At 49.5% G+C, this 16,039-nt stretch overlaps 1 protein-coding gene across 2 annotated transcripts in view; it reads left to right on the top strand.

Moving 5' to 3' along the window:
• Nucleotides 1-16,039, top strand: part of LMF1 (lipase maturation factor 1) — a 210,702-nt gene that overhangs the window by 43,990 nt on the left and 150,673 nt on the right. The gene's annotated exons all lie outside the window — the stretch shown is intronic.

The following is a 16,039-nucleotide window of genomic DNA, read 5'->3' as shown; positions in this document are numbered from 1 at the left end:
GCAAAGCCACCTAGGAGAGGGGAGAGGCGGTAAGCTGAGGCAACGGCACGGCCTGAAGCGGACCGTGGAAGACCGGAGACTTCCCGCAGAGCGTGCTGCACGTGTTGCACATGTTTAGTCATTTCTGCAGAGTGCAATTATGTCGTTACTTTGCCTTGGGTAAATATAGATTTCAGCTAGCACGAGTTAGAAGTGGATGTTGTAATTTTGGGAACGCATACCTGTTTTAATTTCCTTTCCAAGATTTTCTTGATCGCTCCCTTGATACTTCTCCCATCAAATTATTCTCTTGACAGTTGAGCGTGACAGCTCAGGTCTCTCAAGAACATTCGCTCCTGTCCCAGATGAATTTGGGCTTGGAAACTGCGTCGGAGGGGGACAGGTGAGGATGGGTGGGCAGAGCAGCGGCTGCTGTGGCAGCGCATGCGAAGTGCGAGCACGAGGGGAGAATGGAGCGTTTGCCCAGCACCATCGTCAGGCACCGACCTTGCCGGTTTTAGGGCTCGGCTGTGCCCACCGCCCTCCTCTCCCCGCGGGGCACAGCCTGGACCACGGTGCCGGCGCTCGGCGGGGCGAGCGATGCTCAGCCCTACCGCCCCAGGAGGGAGCCGAGCGCGGGGCTGCCACCCCAACTCCCCGATAACTCTGTCGGGGAAGGATTTGTCCCGGGACAGGCGACCGGTGCCACCGTCGGAGCACGTCCGTGCTGGGTCTGTGTGCCAGGGGCTGAGCCCTGCTGGGAGGGGTGGACTGAGCCGTCTGCTTCAAGCGGTGTCCTCGGGCTGCCGGGTGGGAGGGCCAGTGATGGGCTGAGTTACTGGGGAAAGCTCCTCGTGTAGGTGAATTACCAAAAGCTGGCAAACAGCAGCTCTTCAGCCTTCGCAGTTAGATGGTGTCTCCGAGCCCTTTGGCTTGGCTTTCCCCGAGTGTCTCAGTAAAGAAACGCTTTACCCAGGCAGGCAGTTACTCCTTTTTTAATCGCTGGGCTCTGCGCTGCTGCCAGTGCTTACAAATTGTTTCTTACCCGAATAATTCTGTTTAGCTGGATTTAACAAAACGGCGTGACAAAAGGAAACACGAGGCACGTAGCGTTGTGCGTGCGGTGAGTCAGGAGGAGTCACGGAGCAGTGCCGCAACGCCGTTCAACCTACTGTGGCCGTTATAAATCCTAACAGATGCCAACCATGTTTACACATGAGCAACGAGTCTGTGTTCAGGCCAAGGCCCCACCTTTGCCAAAGATGTAACTGATGGCTTTTTGGGTTTGATTTCTGTTTTTCTTCTTCTAAGGGTATAAAATAATGTCTAAGTTGCCATTTTTGCCAGGTTTGATATCAAATTCTGCCTCCTTGGAAGCCGAGCGTGGCTTTTCCGGGACTTTCCTTTCAGGAAAGTGCTTTTTGGAGGAATATTTTTATTTTTACAATTTTTTAGCATATAATGATATCGACTGTTCAATAGGAAGCAACAATTCTGCAAAAAGCCAGAAAACAAAGGAAAATATACATTATTTTCCAAGTGCTAGGGAAGATTAGGCAAAGCAAAAGTAATTTATCCCAGCTGGCATTCCCAACCATAAAACGAATGCGTAGTGTTTTCCAAAACATAGGGTGGCTCATAACTTCCAGGAATTGAGAATCTTGTTTTTCTTCAGGCGATACGAACAGTGATCATTCTCGCAGAAGATGTGCAGTTAATGCCAGTTAACCGTGGCTGTGTCGGTAACAGCACGCTTGATCCGGTAGTTCTTAATTTTATTTCATGAAGTCCTAGGGTATCTGCAGAACGTCTGCTGGTGGGCATCAGAGCTAGGACACAGGTCCCGGTAATGAGAAGGTCTATGTGAAAACACATATAAAGTGATCTGTTTTCCTCTAGTTTCAATGTTTTCAAGAAAAAAAAAGGTTACCGAGGCATTCATGTTCATGCAGAAGCAAACTCAACGTTGGGAGTTTCCTTGTTATTTCGGTAGTAATAAATTTTGCGTTTGTTTTGGAAGTTTTTCACCTCTCCTTTCCTTACCTTCTTCCTTTGTGGCTGCACGTCTGTGTTGGAGCCCGTCGTGCCGCGCGTGGTCCCCAGCCCAGCGTCCCGGCCGGGGGCGTGGCGGGGGGCACTGGGGGGCTGATGGCCGGGCACGGCCTCCCTGCGCGCTCCCCGCCGGCTCCCGTCACCCTCCCCAGGCTTTCGGCAAGACCTTTTCGAGGTGCGTCAAGGTAAGATCCATTTTCAGGCACAGGAAATAAAGGACCTAGAAATGGTAATTTATCGTGCCCTTCAGGCAAATGGGAGTTAGGTATTTGGAATGTATTAATGCTAACTACTCTGGGTTGCGAGGTCTAATTTCCGCTGAAGGGAAGCACGTTCATATTTATTTTAAAACACTAAAGCAAATCCGGGTCATTGCTATGGATGCTTCGCTCGGGCCGGGCAGGGGATACCTGTAGGGGTTTAAGCAATGGGAGCCAGCCGGGCGCAGGGTGCCCATTGCCATGGTTACCAGCAGTAACACCTACCCGGACAAAACTGGGGGGACTTGGGGATCGGGCAGCGTGTCTCGGGGTCACGTCCGCCTGCCCGTGCTCGGGGTGGTGGCAGGGACCCGCCGGGGGCTGTGTGTCAGGGGATGCGCGGCTGCCAGGAGCAGCCGTAACCCCGCCGGGCAGCACCGGAGCCCGTGGCTGTGTCCCCCGCTTTCCCCGCGGCTGACCCCGACCCCAAAGCGCGCGGTTCGGCCGTGTCTCCTCTCCGGACTCACAACCCGGCCACTGTTACTGAGGCTTCCTTATTTTTAAAAAGTGGATTTCAGAGTTTTTTAGAACTGTCACAAACAGTTAAAACTAAACCGCAGCTGTCAAAATAAATAACCCTGCTTTGTGTTGCTTTATCTTTTTGTTTTCTTACCACTCTGAAACTTGCTTATTCCTAAAAACGGAATCCACAGTAATTCTCACAGCTGCTGGTTCCGATTAATAAGGGTGTCTGTCTCTGGCTCTCTTGCCAGCGTCTGAGATTTTCAAGTTTAACAAGTAATATCTATACATGTGGTGAGGAAACATCGCGAATGGCGTGTTATAAAAGCGCCACTTCATGAATGCCGCATTTGGCTGTTTCTCAACATAAACCTGACTTAGATTTACCTTTTTTTTAGCAGCTAAAGTCTAAATTTCTGTTTTAGATGCATATTGTAATAGGGTATTTACTCCTGCTATTCTGTTATTTTGTAGGTCATAAGCTGAGCTTCCGTAAACTCGTGTTTGAGACAGGTGGAAGCTGCTCTGGATAACTGCTGTGCGCCCGCATTTCACAGAGGGGCTAAAATGCTAGGGCAGGCTGAGAAAATTGCTTCAGAAATGGCCTGAGATCTTAAGACTCTCATATCTCTCTCCTCTCAGCATATCCTGGGGAAGGCTGATGAGTAATTTGATCGTGGTGGGGAATTTCTGTGGTGGAGGGAAGAGAAAAGGCAAACTTCGGGTAATGTTTGGGGTTGCCTTATGGCAAAAAAACCAAACAACCGGGGAAAAAAAAAAAAGGTAAGATGGTATGGATTTGACATGCTGCTTAATAATTGTAACTGTTCCTGGGGGGTGAGGAAGGAGAGGTCATCATCTGAAGTCTGGCCCACAGCATTTTAATTAGCTTTTCTCTGTTTAAGCTGGAAATAGCAGGTTTTGGTCTGAGGTGGCTGAGTGTGGCTCTGCGTCCTCCTTCCTTCCCTGTCTCTGAAATCCATTAACAGATTGGCTTTAAAGGTGTCCAAAGGACGCTTTCGGCTTTTATTCAAAATGATTAACAACCTGTTCGCTGAAAATAATTATGTAGAAGTAGTTCAGATTTCTTTTATTGTTTATAATTTTCAGTGTGTTATCTGTTAGTTTAGTTGTTCAAGCACCGCATTAAAAGGTTGCTGATCCAGACCATCTCTTTCTTTGCATCAACAGGGAAATTTCAGAACTCGGAAGACTTGGCGCGTAGTTCAGGTCTCTGACCATCAGCGTTTCTCCTTGTTTGTGTGTTTGCTCATCTCTCTGTACTGTGCAGGGAGAGAAGGACTTCCTAACGCAGTTGACTTTTTGGCGTTCGTCCCATAATTGCCAAAAAACTGCTGCTTCCTCCTACGTATCCATCAGATCTTTTTAAAAAGATCAGATGGGTTTTGAAAGCAGCTTTTTGATTTCCTGAGATCCGTGTTTGGTCTTACTTCCTCCTGCTCCTTCTTTCTTCCTTTGTTCTTGGAGGTTAAAGATGTGGGTGTTGAGGTCCCGTTAGTCATTTTGGCCGCTTCTGAGCATATCGTGTTGAAAAATATGTGGATTAAACCGTTCCTGAATTACAGCAGATTTACATCACTTCATTAGAGTTGGTTGAGTTGCTTCAGGGTGATGTAGCGGAAAGGAAAGCCTTGTCTACTTCTGCTGGGACCAGAGGGGATCTCCTAAAGGGCACAGCAATATCAATTTTCTTATCTTACTGTAACCCTGAAAAATAACATCCGCTCCAGACAGAGCAAATCCCCTTTTAGAATCAGAAAATTCATATCATAGGTACCGTAGTGGTTTTCTCATGCTGGCTTGTATAAATAGTATCCTGCTTTGTTTGTTTGTTTGGCTCTTGTTTTAAAAGGTTTTGAGTGTAACAGATGGTGCAGGAAGGTAACTAAAAGCTCCATGTGTGGGTTAAAGTAGTTTTTGGAGTCAGCCACCGCTGAAGGAAATGGGCCCTGTGGTCATCTCCCTCCTGACGGCTGTTGGCTCGAGCACTGTCGCCGTTTCCTTGGATGAGCGTGGTCGGTGGGATCCGGGCTGTGCGAGCACCGGCTCTCCCCACGCTCCCGCTCCGGTTTGTGGGGCTGATGACGCCTCCTGGGCGTTGGGCGCGCGTGTTCTGTAGGCACCCGGTGATGCGTTGCGTGTAGCTGCGTGTGGATGAGCGTTGGTCACGCTGAGTGGTGGGGCCATGGCCATGGCCGGTGTCTCTGGCCTGTGCACTGGTAAGAACAGCCCATTGGAAACCGCCGTGCCGTGCCCGCTAGCTAAGATCCTTTTTTACTCTCAGGACCCGTCTTCCTCTCCTGCACCAGGACGGCCTTTCGCATTCAACCTAAAAGTTGGCCATAACCTACTCCATGGTATTCTTACATATCCCCTTTGAGATTACACCTTTGATATTGCTCCTGTTGGGGCGGTGGATGGGTATTTCTGCCTTGAGGTTAATGAACTCTACGGTGTGGTTTTCCCTACTCCATATACGAGCTGTCCTTTAAAGACACTATGTTCAGGAAAAAATTAGGGAGGCAGAGGAAATTTTAAATGAGGGTTCCACTCCAAACTGGTGGGGAAGCCCAATGAAGGAGTCATCCCTTGGTGAGTATTTATCACCTCCTGCAAACGTTGATGCTAAAACACGCGCTTGCATGAGGCTAAAATGTGATCTCTCCAGGGCGATGGGAATCTCACTTGATACAGCAGGAAAAATTTGTCTAATATGCTTTTTACGTTAAGACTTGCTGTCTCTCTGCTAGCAAAAGAGCTTGCCAGGTGCCTTCATGGTATTGATTTTAATTTGTTCTTGCTTGAAGTGTACAAATGGGGAATGATAGTTTTGAAATGGTGAAGAAAGAGGGCTGGTTGAGCTGTTAGGCTCAACGTTGCCATGCTCACCATGTTAACAGCTGCTAATGGTTTCTTAAGCTGCCAGAGCAGCCTGCAGATAGATTTAACACCCAACAGACACCTGTTCTTAGCAATTTAGCTCTGCAGGCACATGGCACAGTACTGCAGGAGTCCTGTCCATAAAGAACAGATAAAATGTGTTCAACAGGTTGCGTGAGAAGGTGGAAACTGCTGACTTTCTGCTTCATTGTAGGGCCTTCTTGGTGGAGAGTAAGGAGGGGAAAAACACAGAAAGAAGGTATGTAACGTAGAAGAGACGAGCACCAAGGGGAATTTTTGGTATTTCAGGCTCAGCTTTGTCTTCCAAAAGCCCTTGGTGTCTTTCCCTCAGTCAAAGGACCCTCATGGCCTTGGTTGCAGTGGCTTCCCAAGGTTCAGAGTTTTGCAGGTGGGAATGAGGTCCTGCGTCTCCCAGATGCTTGGAGGCTCCTGCTCCATCTGAAAGAGTTCACCTGCAGCAAGGCCAAGCTGCAAGATGACCTTCCCAGGAGTTTTAGCCCCAAGGGGCTGTCAGAGTCCCATCCCAGCACGACCTTAAGTTTCCTGAATGAATATTTGTGCTCGTTTCCATCAGTTTTCGCTCTGCCTCTTATCTTGGCACCATTTATGTCATGTAACCACATGGGCTGCAGCGGCCACCAAAGCCGAGGAGAGGGCCACCCCCAGAGTAGCGAGGGGTGCTAGTAGTGGGGGGGAGACCCTGCTGGGAGAGGCAGGCTGGGCGAGGGAGGGCCCCATGTGTGCAGCAGCGATGGCCGCCTGGTGTCTCTCGGCCATGTTGGGGTAGACTTGAACTTCTGACCCAATCAGTCCCATATCAGCTCTTGATGAGTGCTGGGAGGAAACCCCATATTACCCTGTGAAGGAGGGCTGAGCGCTGAGGTTTGGGTCTCTAAGGCTTTCAGAGCCACCACTTGAGCTCCTGAAGCTTTGCTTGACTATTCATTGCGATTAAGGGGCTTTGAGAGAGTTCAGTTGCTGAATCGCTGTTAGCTTCGTGGAGGGGAGGTGCCGCGAACGCCGGTGCAGGATTTCTGTGTAAGCCTTGCGGAGCTCTGTACGGACCAGCTCCGAGCTGAGCAAACGGGGTGTTTGTATGGACTTTTCCAGTCACGTGGCAGGAACGTGTATAATAACTACCGATTCCTGAACAAACCGTGACTGTTCTGGTTTGGTAGCAGGGTTCAGTCTTTGCCTTTCTTGTTCTTTTGATGTGTTCTTGTTTTGCTTATTTTCTTTCAAGCCAAAACCTCCTGACTCTGTGCACTTGGCTGTGCCATCATGTATTCTTTTCATCTGATCCGCGTGCGTTTCCAGAGAGAAAACTCACCAGAAAACTGTAACTGACTTTCAGTTATATCGTGGACTTCAAAGCAATCGGCACAGAAAGGATAATTGGAAAGAAAATCCCTTCCAGGTTATAATTACTTGTCCCGGGAACTGGAGCTCCTTAGTGATGATACATATTTCCCCTTTTGTTTTCCTAGTGCCATGGGAACCTGGCAGTGGATGGTCTCTGCTGGTATGTACAGAGTATACCTGAACCTCCGCGCAGGGGAACGGAGGAATCATGATATTGGATTCAAACCAATGATCCATCAAGACTTGTTTTCCAGCAGTACCAGAGGCAGCTGCTTCAGAGGAAAACAGAGCGCTCCGCAGTAGGCAGGTTATCGGTTTTGCAGGGGAAGCTTCCCTCCAATGACTCCCGTCAGCCAGGGATTGTTCTCTGCCTTCAGGCTTTTCTGTTTCAAGCCTTTAAAGCTGCCTTCTTTTCTTCCGCTGAGAACTGAGTGGGAACACGCTGCCGTGCCCTAACGCGACATGCGGCACCAACACTAAATGGATCGCATCGCCGGGTCGCGGTGGCACCGCTTGTCCGCGGCCTCTCCTCTCGTTCTGTGCCTGTTCCCAGCTCTGACACCTCGTTTCGCAGTCGGTCCCTTCCATCGCTTCCCATTTCATTTACAACGTTCTCTGTGTTGCCTGTGGTCTGTGGACCGTCAGCAGGATGCCTAACTCTTATTTTCTCCCCCACCTTTGTGGCCAGCCTAAATCCTTCTGGTCTTTGTCCAAACGTATCAATGGCCACCGTTGACCCTGCTCCTAATAATCTGTTATGGGGAGAACGGGGTGAATCCCCCGCCGTGGGAGGTGAGCCTGGCGGAACCGTTAGACCTGCTGTTGGGCTGCCCTGGGGCCCAGCCCCAACCCCAGCCGTGCCCGCAGGAGGGCGGTGGGGAACCCTGGGAAGCCAGGGTCTTGTCTCTTGGCTGTGAAGCCCCCCTGATGCTCGATCCCCTCAGCTCGCCAACGTCTGCGGCACAGGTCTTGTGGCTGTTGGCCATGTGGAGATTTCGAGGGATGGCTTCAGGTGTTGGGAAGTCCAACGAGTAAGCAGTAGCTGCTCTGGTTATGCATCTCCAGAGGCAGCACACGCCTCGCTGACAGGCGGCAGCGCTTGCGTGTTCTTGCCTTGATGGCCATGCTTGAGAGATGCTGGTGGCTCTGAGTTCATACGAACACAGATGAAATTATTTTCGTTACTTTAAGACAGAGTAATTAAATACAGTATATACGTATCCCTCAAAATGACAGCCGCCCACAGAGCTAAAAACAGGAAATCCATTAACTTCATTATTTAAAAAATAAAATAAAAATCCTCCCAGCTGATTCCTCTGTCACTTAAAGTTCTGCATGGAAGGAGGGCTAATTTAATGCTGCATTAACTCACTGTTATCACCCTCCTGTTACCTAAGTAGTTTCTAATGACTACCCTGGAGAGCACTTGGAAGCTTTTAAAAGTTTTTATGCTAAATTTTTTTTTTTTCTGTGTAGTTTATACTTTAAGAACAAAAGTTATTGATAACATTTTTCCAAATTTTCCAACAACATCAAGAACTATTCTGTTGGCTCTAGAAACGTGAAGTATCACCAGCCTCTTACCTCTTTGGCAGATGAGACATTTGAAACATTGAATATAGGCGGTGTTTGGGGACGATGGATATGGCAGAGTTTGACTGCGGGAAGCTAGTTGGGACCTTGGGCTCGCTGGTGTTCGGGGCAGGACCGTGTCCCGGCGGTGGGAGCGGAGGAGCGGGGTTATCCGCTCTTGCCCAGGCCACGATGCCGAAGGGGACTCTGTCCTACAGCCCTCTGAGCTCTGATCTTCGTAGCTCTGGAAAGACTTGAGACCCCGAGGGGCAGGCGGCTTGTGAGACGTATCTCTTTGTTCTGGGATCTGCAAGTGAAAGGCACCACCAAGTTGAGAAGCAATAAATCATCATCTTTCCTCATTGTCTTCTCCTCAGAGCTGTGCTGGACCAGTTTCTTCCTTTTTCAAGAATCTCTCCTTCTTTCTCTGTCGTAGTTCAGATCTGCTTCTGCGATCAGCACCTGTTGCACTTGGAATTTTGGGGGTTTTTTTGGGGGGTGACTTCAAACTGAAGCGTTCTTGTTGCTCTGCAGTAGTTTTAACTCTTAAAGTTGAAACTTTCTGCTTTATAGGGGTTGAAAAGAGAGCTCTGCTGTGCCCCTAAGGTGTGTGCAGTGCTAATGCCTGGGCTTTGCTTTCCCCCTGATTGGAAGACCTAAATTATTTCAGAGTTAAGCCTTGCATGCGTGCTCTGCCTGGTGACGGAGGAGATTCAAAGCTGCTCTCTTACATTATTAACAGGGTTTTCGTGTTTACAGACTGTGTGACTGCGCAGAGACCTGGTCTTTCCATTAGGAATCGCCAGCAATCCTGTCCATCGGGAGCCCTGGGAAACTTTTAAAACTTGACACAAGTTCGAACGTTTCTTGGACGTGCTCTCTGTGCCTCTGCTTTTTACTGATACTTGGAAAGCCAGAGAGCGAGGGGAGTGAGTCTGTCCCCCTGATAGGTTTGTTGTCCTTCTGGAAAAGGGAAAAGGACTGGAAACAAGGCAATGTTGTGGGGGAAGAACAGCTGCTGGTGGTGCCTTGTGGGGCACCCAGTGCTCCTGGGGTGCAGAGCCCAACCGATCATGGTGTGAGCTTCTCGCACAGCGAGTTAAAGCGATTCCCTGAACATCCTCTGCCTCCCAAAGGTTTCCTTCCTCTGTAGATTAAGCTGTTTGCATCTAGCTGTTGCTCTCCTTAAGCCTCAAATGGCATAGCAGCGGACAGATCCTGCTCACTTGGGTTTTTGGTGTCATCTTGAGCATCGTGATGCTCTTCGCCCGCCCTGGGGCTGGCCGGCGAGCCTGCTCCCCTGGCGCTTGTCTTCAGCAGAGAGGAAAAACCAGCATGTTTCAACAGGTGGTAGCTGAGACATGTGAAACTCCTGCGTGAAAGCCAAACCCGGCTGAAAATGGTGATAATTTTGCTGTGGATTTTAGCGTGGCCAGTATTTCACGCCGGAGATAAAGTTATTTGTAGTTAGCTGGCAGGTGCAGTATTTTAACTTACAGAATCACAGAATCATTAAGGTTGGAAAAGACCTCGAGGATCATGAAGTCCAACCGCCAACCAACGTATTAGAAGACATGTTAACAAGACACTTGAAAATGATGCAGCTCTTCGTGGGATAGCTAGGAACTTTGTTCTCCTTTGGTGAGGCTGTTGCTATGAATGATGAAAGTTGTAATGATTTACAGAGTATTTTGTTCAAAAAAAAAAAAAAGGAAAAAGCAAAACCATTTATTTCCCACGGGTGTGTTGGGGTTCTTTTTTTTTGAGATTTATCTTTCAAGTCGGAGGAGCGCTGGGTTTGGGCTGACTGCCCCCCTTGAAGGTGATATGTATATTAGAACAAGTATTGATACATCAGTACAGTTCTGTGCGTTTTCTAATTCGATCTGTGCTCCCGCAAGTGGGGGCCGAGCGCGGGTGGCAGGGCGACGGAGGGGACCCCGGCGGGGAAGGTGGCGGGGGCGAGCGGTGGGCGCAGGAGCGAAGAGCCGCCCAGTGCCGACGGGAGCACGCCGGCAGGTGAACGCCTAACAGCTCAGCGTGTTGCCGGCTGCTGGCCGCGAGCGCCTTCGCATCCGTTGAACCGCAGGCGGCGGTTGCGATGAGTGTTTGCAAACTAGAGCCCTCGGTCAGAATAGCCTGTAGTCATCAGCGTGACCCGTCCTATTTTCAACAGGTGTTTTAACGCTATAGCTGAAATCATATCATACTAAATTTCAGGGAGGTAGGGAGGAGAGGCTCAGGAGCAGTTAATCTAATTCCAGTGTAAGTCGGTCCGTATTGGGTATCTCCCTCGCTGTGGCTGCCGGGGTGTCTGACACACAATATTCATAGGCAGACAGCTGCACTGGCCGCTGCCCGGCTCCTCTGCGCGCTGGCTGCGGAGAGGGAGCTATAAAATGCGTGTACGTTGTAGAAGCATTTGTCTGTGCCGTGCAAACGTGCTTGCTGTAAATTTAATGTCTAGATACGTATATACAAAGAGAGACGGTTTGCAGTTTTATCTTGTCCCACATTTTAGGAAGGGGAATGAATAAAAATAAATTATCTGAGCTATTCCTACCATAGCTAGGTATGGGGTTTGACTCGGATCGGATAATCTTTCTTCTCAGAAAACACATTAATTGAAAATAGGAAATTTCATTACCTTTGGACCTGACTATTTTGTACTTAGTTCTGAAGGCTTTCTGCCCTTCTCTGCCTCGTTGCTTTTCCCCGACCGCCCATGTAACCAGAGCCCTGGTTTGGGATGGGGAGGGCTGGAGGGGCAGCGTGCCGGGCTGGCTGGGAAGGGCTCGCTCTGGCTTTCCTCTACAGCCACGGACAAGCTGCGATAACTTGGCTGGTTTTATCATCAGGTATTTGATGGTAAATAATAAAGATGAAAATTGGAAACCTTAATGATATAATGCTATATAATCTATATTCCATTAGAAATAATACTCTCTGTAGGGAGCCATAATGGGACTGCCTTGGACTTTTCTGGAGAGCGTTCATATCAAATTGACTTTTTCTTTTTATTTTTACATGTTAAGCACCCATAATGGTTCCTACAGCACATCAGATGTTCCTGCCAACATGTAGGGTCTCTGCCGAAGGGCTCAGCGAGACCGCGCGGTGCCGGCTTTCGCCGTTCCCCTTTCAAGCAGCAAATGGTTTTTGACTCTAGAGATCACTTGGTGTTGGGCTAAGTTTCCTAGCTGAAAATTTAAACTGTTGGAGGGTTTATCAAATTTTGACAAAGAAAACCAGTTGAAAACGCTAAAAGGAAAACAGGGAGGCTTTTTTTTGGGGTGGGGCTGGGTGTGGGGGTGTGTGTGTGTGTGTGGGTGGGTGTGTGTTTTTTGCTTCCACCCCTTCCTTGTCTTTCCTGCCCCCCCCCGCCACCGGCACATGCTCCCCACTTCTCCTCCTCCCCTGCCCCAGCAGAGACCTCTCGAAAATGCCAAACTACGGATTTTGCCGCATCAAGTTCAGAGCACGTACCAAACATTTGAAACGCGTGTGGGGCAAGTGCAGCCACCATTGGCAGTTTATTTTATTTCAATTTAAAAAAAAAAAATAAAAAAAATCCCAAACCCCGTGGCTCCCTCTCCGGCTGCGCGGGAGATAACAATGGGGCGCTTTGTGCCGCTCTGCAGCTGCTGAAATTTGACTAGATCCAACTGAAGAAAACAGGAGCAGGTGGGTCAACAACGTGACCCTTTCGTTCCCAGCAGTATCAGTGTGCGCCGGGGCCGGAGAGACCGGGGCGGAGGTGAGCCCCGAGGTTTATCCCGGGCAATGAGGATGTGTTGGTTGACGCTTTGAGGATGGGAGCGGCCTTTCTGAGATAGCCTCCATGCCTCTAAATATCGTGGGGTTTGCTGGTGTTTATAAAATGGGGTTCACTCCAAAAACGTTAGGAGTGGGAAATGTCGCTGCACGTGATAAACCGGCATCGCTCCAGGCAAGAGGTCTTTGCTCCGTTTCCGGTGCTTTGATTCCCGTATTGCTCCCGATGCCCGGGTCACAGAGGTGACTTCCTTCATGACCATGTTTTTGCTGTGCTAGAACTGTCCTAAAAAATGTTGAGGGTGGGAATTTCTGCTTGGAGGAGGGTTCGGTGCGGGGTTCCTGGTATGTTGGGTGGAGGGTGCGGTTGTGTTGGGCTCCTTTGCCTGGCGCTGCCGCAGCAAATAAATCTCATCAATATCTCATCATCAAAATCTCATCAATAGCACCCACTCGGCAGCAAGAGGAGGAGGATAAGGTTACGGGGAAAAATATTATTACTTAAGTGCACAGGTGAGCTCTTCCTGAGGTCATCCCAGCCAAGGTGTGATGGCTTGGTTGGTTCCTTGTAGACGGTGCGTTTGGGCTTTGTGAGCCTCAGAAGTGGTGTCAGAAGGTGGCAACGCTCAAACTTCAGAGCTGTTCAGCAGGCACATGGTTAGGGCCTCCAACCTGTCTAAGATTGCAGGGGATTTTGAGTCTGAGGCTTTTAAGGGGTAGACACGAACAACTGTTTGTAAGGCAGCAGTTAGAAACGCAAGGTTTCTGTTGATGGACCTTGTAATCTTGCTTTCTAATATCAACTTACAATAAAGCGAACGTGAGATGGAGCGGAGCCCCCCCGCCCTTTACACTGTACCGTGGATGCAGTTGTGGTGTTGAACACGGTCACGTCCTTGAAAGTCTTCATGACTTAGCGGTAAATTTTTTTGTCGAAAACATGATGCGCATAGCGTCTCGCATAATCCTGCCATCAGAATGCTTGAGCCGCGTACGGAGCGGCCGCAAGCAATACTGTGTTTGCACAGCACGAAGCCTGTAAGAGGACTAATGAGTTACAGTCAGGATGAATCCATGCGAAATGGGGTGGGGGGAAATCAAGGACAACTTTGGCGGCGGGTTGGGAGCGGGAGAGCTGCCACAGGGAAGGGTCCGGGGCAAGGAGCTGCTTGGGGTTGAAGGAAGACGGGTGGAGGCTGAAGAAGGAGCTTCTGCTGCCGAGGGCAGGGTATGTGACTGTTTGGGTGATGTGTGCTGGTATGGAAAGTTGATCTGCATGACCACATTGCCAGCTGTGCAGACTCAGCCCATCAGGAAGAGGGTTGTTAATAAATCAGAGGCTCTCCGTGCATCTTGAACTTGTGTTTTAGCAGGAACTTGCCGTGATCTGATACGAAGGTCAGTAGCAGAGCAAAGCACGGCACAGCACTTCCTCTGCGCTGGCAAATCTGCCGTTGCCGTCGACGGGCGCAGAGCAGCCGGAGCTGGGCAGGATTTAGCCTCAAGCCGGGGGAGGTTTAGACCGGAGACTTCTGAAACGATGCTGTGACTGTAGTTTGTCCTTGGCTGCACTTGCAGTTAAACCCTGTTTGGTGCCGGCTTAGCTGCACCCGCTGCCAGCCCCCGTTGTCAGCAGTGGGTAATTTAAGAGGTTTCTCCCAACAGCTGGCAGCGCTGTTTACTCCGACCCGACCCTCCCGCCGCGGCGCTGAGCCGTCCCCCTCGCTGGCGCGGATCGCATCGGATTATGCTGTTGGACGCGCAGCCGGGTGGTGGCGGTGCCAGGATTCAAACTTGTCGCTTTGGAACAAGAAGCACAGGTGCAAGGCTGAACTCGTGAGCCTTGGAGGCCAGCGCATACCGGGAAGGCTTCGGCTTCGCTTCGGACACGCGCGCGCTCACGCACGCGTCCCCCGCACGCCGGACGCGTGCTCGCGGGACGTATTTGAAGGCGCAAGAAATGTGTCACGCGGGATGGCGCGGTCCTTTCGTGCCCTTTTCCGCCACGCACGCAAACACCTCCCTAGGAGTTTGTTTTAAAATAAAGTTAGAAAAAGGAAAAAAAATAAAGCCACCGTGTCCTGCTTGGTGAGAGGCGATGCTGCTCGGGAAGGGAAATGCGCGCGTAGGGATGTGCAGGCCGTTTGGAGGCGTAGAGGTGGCATTTGGAGACGCCTTCCTGCTCAGCCACCCAGTGTGCATCCTATACGTCTGCAGGGAAACACACTGATTAACATATGAAAACGCTGATAACAGTGGGATTCTTGTGCCGGCAGAAACGAAGGAGATATACTACCATTTTGGTGCCAGTTAGACCCATAACTGCTATTTGCGGCTGGGTTTAGTAACAATTAACCTTTCACATTTTGTATTAGCCATTGCTTTCCTGGTGCAGCTGCTTTTATAACAATATACTTCGCTTCTCATCTCCGAAGCGCTAATTTTGGCAGTTGGGGAATCTGTTCTAGAAACCACAGGATGTATGGAGGGAGAATGGGGATTTTTTTAATAGCTGTTTGGCATATAATAATCTTTTGAAAAACAAACCCCCCCCATATTACGTTTTGTTTTAAAGGACCCTGTGCATATTAAGAGAAAGGGGGAGGTTGCATGGCTGCTACTTCAAATAGTTTAAAATAATTCAGTGTAGTTTTGTTTGTGTGACAATGTCAAATCATGGGTTTTAAAAATCTCGGCCTGGTGTGCGATCCGATGGCTCGGACTGGAGCGGGAAGAAATGAATGCCTTTGGTAGGTGTGTCCCTGCCTGTTTGGGCTGGGTGAGAGGAGGTGTTATGGGCCAAAAACTTTGTTGCTGCCGCTTGAAAACTAGTAAAGTGCTTGGGGGACTCTTGGGAAGGAGCGTGGCTACAAGTGACCCAGGGTTTCATTTATGTAGACGAGAATGCCGGCATCCTAAATGGCTCCAGCGAGGTTGCTGAGTTTTCAGGCATTGTCCCCACTCGTGGGCCATTTAGTGTCTTTTTTTTCTTCTTTTTCTTTTCAAATGGCTTCAGAGTACAATTGTATCGCACGGAAATATTTTAAAATAAGAGTGTGTAATTGGAAGTGAGACAAAGTTAGAGTAATTTGGTTTTGGCATCAGTATATTGCTACTTAAAAACGTAGTGGAGGTTGGACTTCACCTGTCAAAACAGAACTGCTGCGTTCTGGCTCTTCCTGAATAATCATTTCAATATTTATACACTGTGCTGTGCTGGAAAAAAAGAAAATCCAGAATGCAGATTTGCAGGAAGCAGGTTATAGTCTGTCTTCTCCAAAGCATCTGGTACCGCAGGTAACCGGTTCACCGTGTGGTCACAGGGCTGGGCTTCGCCCTCGGCTCTGCTGGTGCTCAGCCTCGAGCCGTTTAGCCAAACCCAGCAGTGTGTAGGACTGGCTTGGTGGCCGAGTTGGACCTTTGTCGTTATGATTTTTCTTTATGATTAAAGACTTGAAGCTTCTGGTCGCACATTAATATTGACGATGAATAAGACTTAATGTGATTTTAGTCATCCTCTTTTGAAGATAAAGACTGCCCCGTTTTTGGGCACGAATCCAGTGAAGCCGGTGGGACTGTTGGCACAGGCTTGGCCAGTCCATGCTCTGCAGGAGTCAGGAGCGACACCGATCAGTTCTGTGCCTGCGTCACTTAAA

Source organism: Phalacrocorax carbo, chromosome 10 (assembly GCF_963921805.1).
Source record: "Phalacrocorax carbo chromosome 10, bPhaCar2.1, whole genome shotgun sequence".
Taxonomy (NCBI): Eukaryota; Metazoa; Chordata; class Aves; order Suliformes; family Phalacrocoracidae; genus Phalacrocorax; species Phalacrocorax carbo.
The sequence above is the reverse complement of the archived record's forward strand: the minus strand, read 5'-3'. Positions and strand labels throughout refer to the sequence as shown.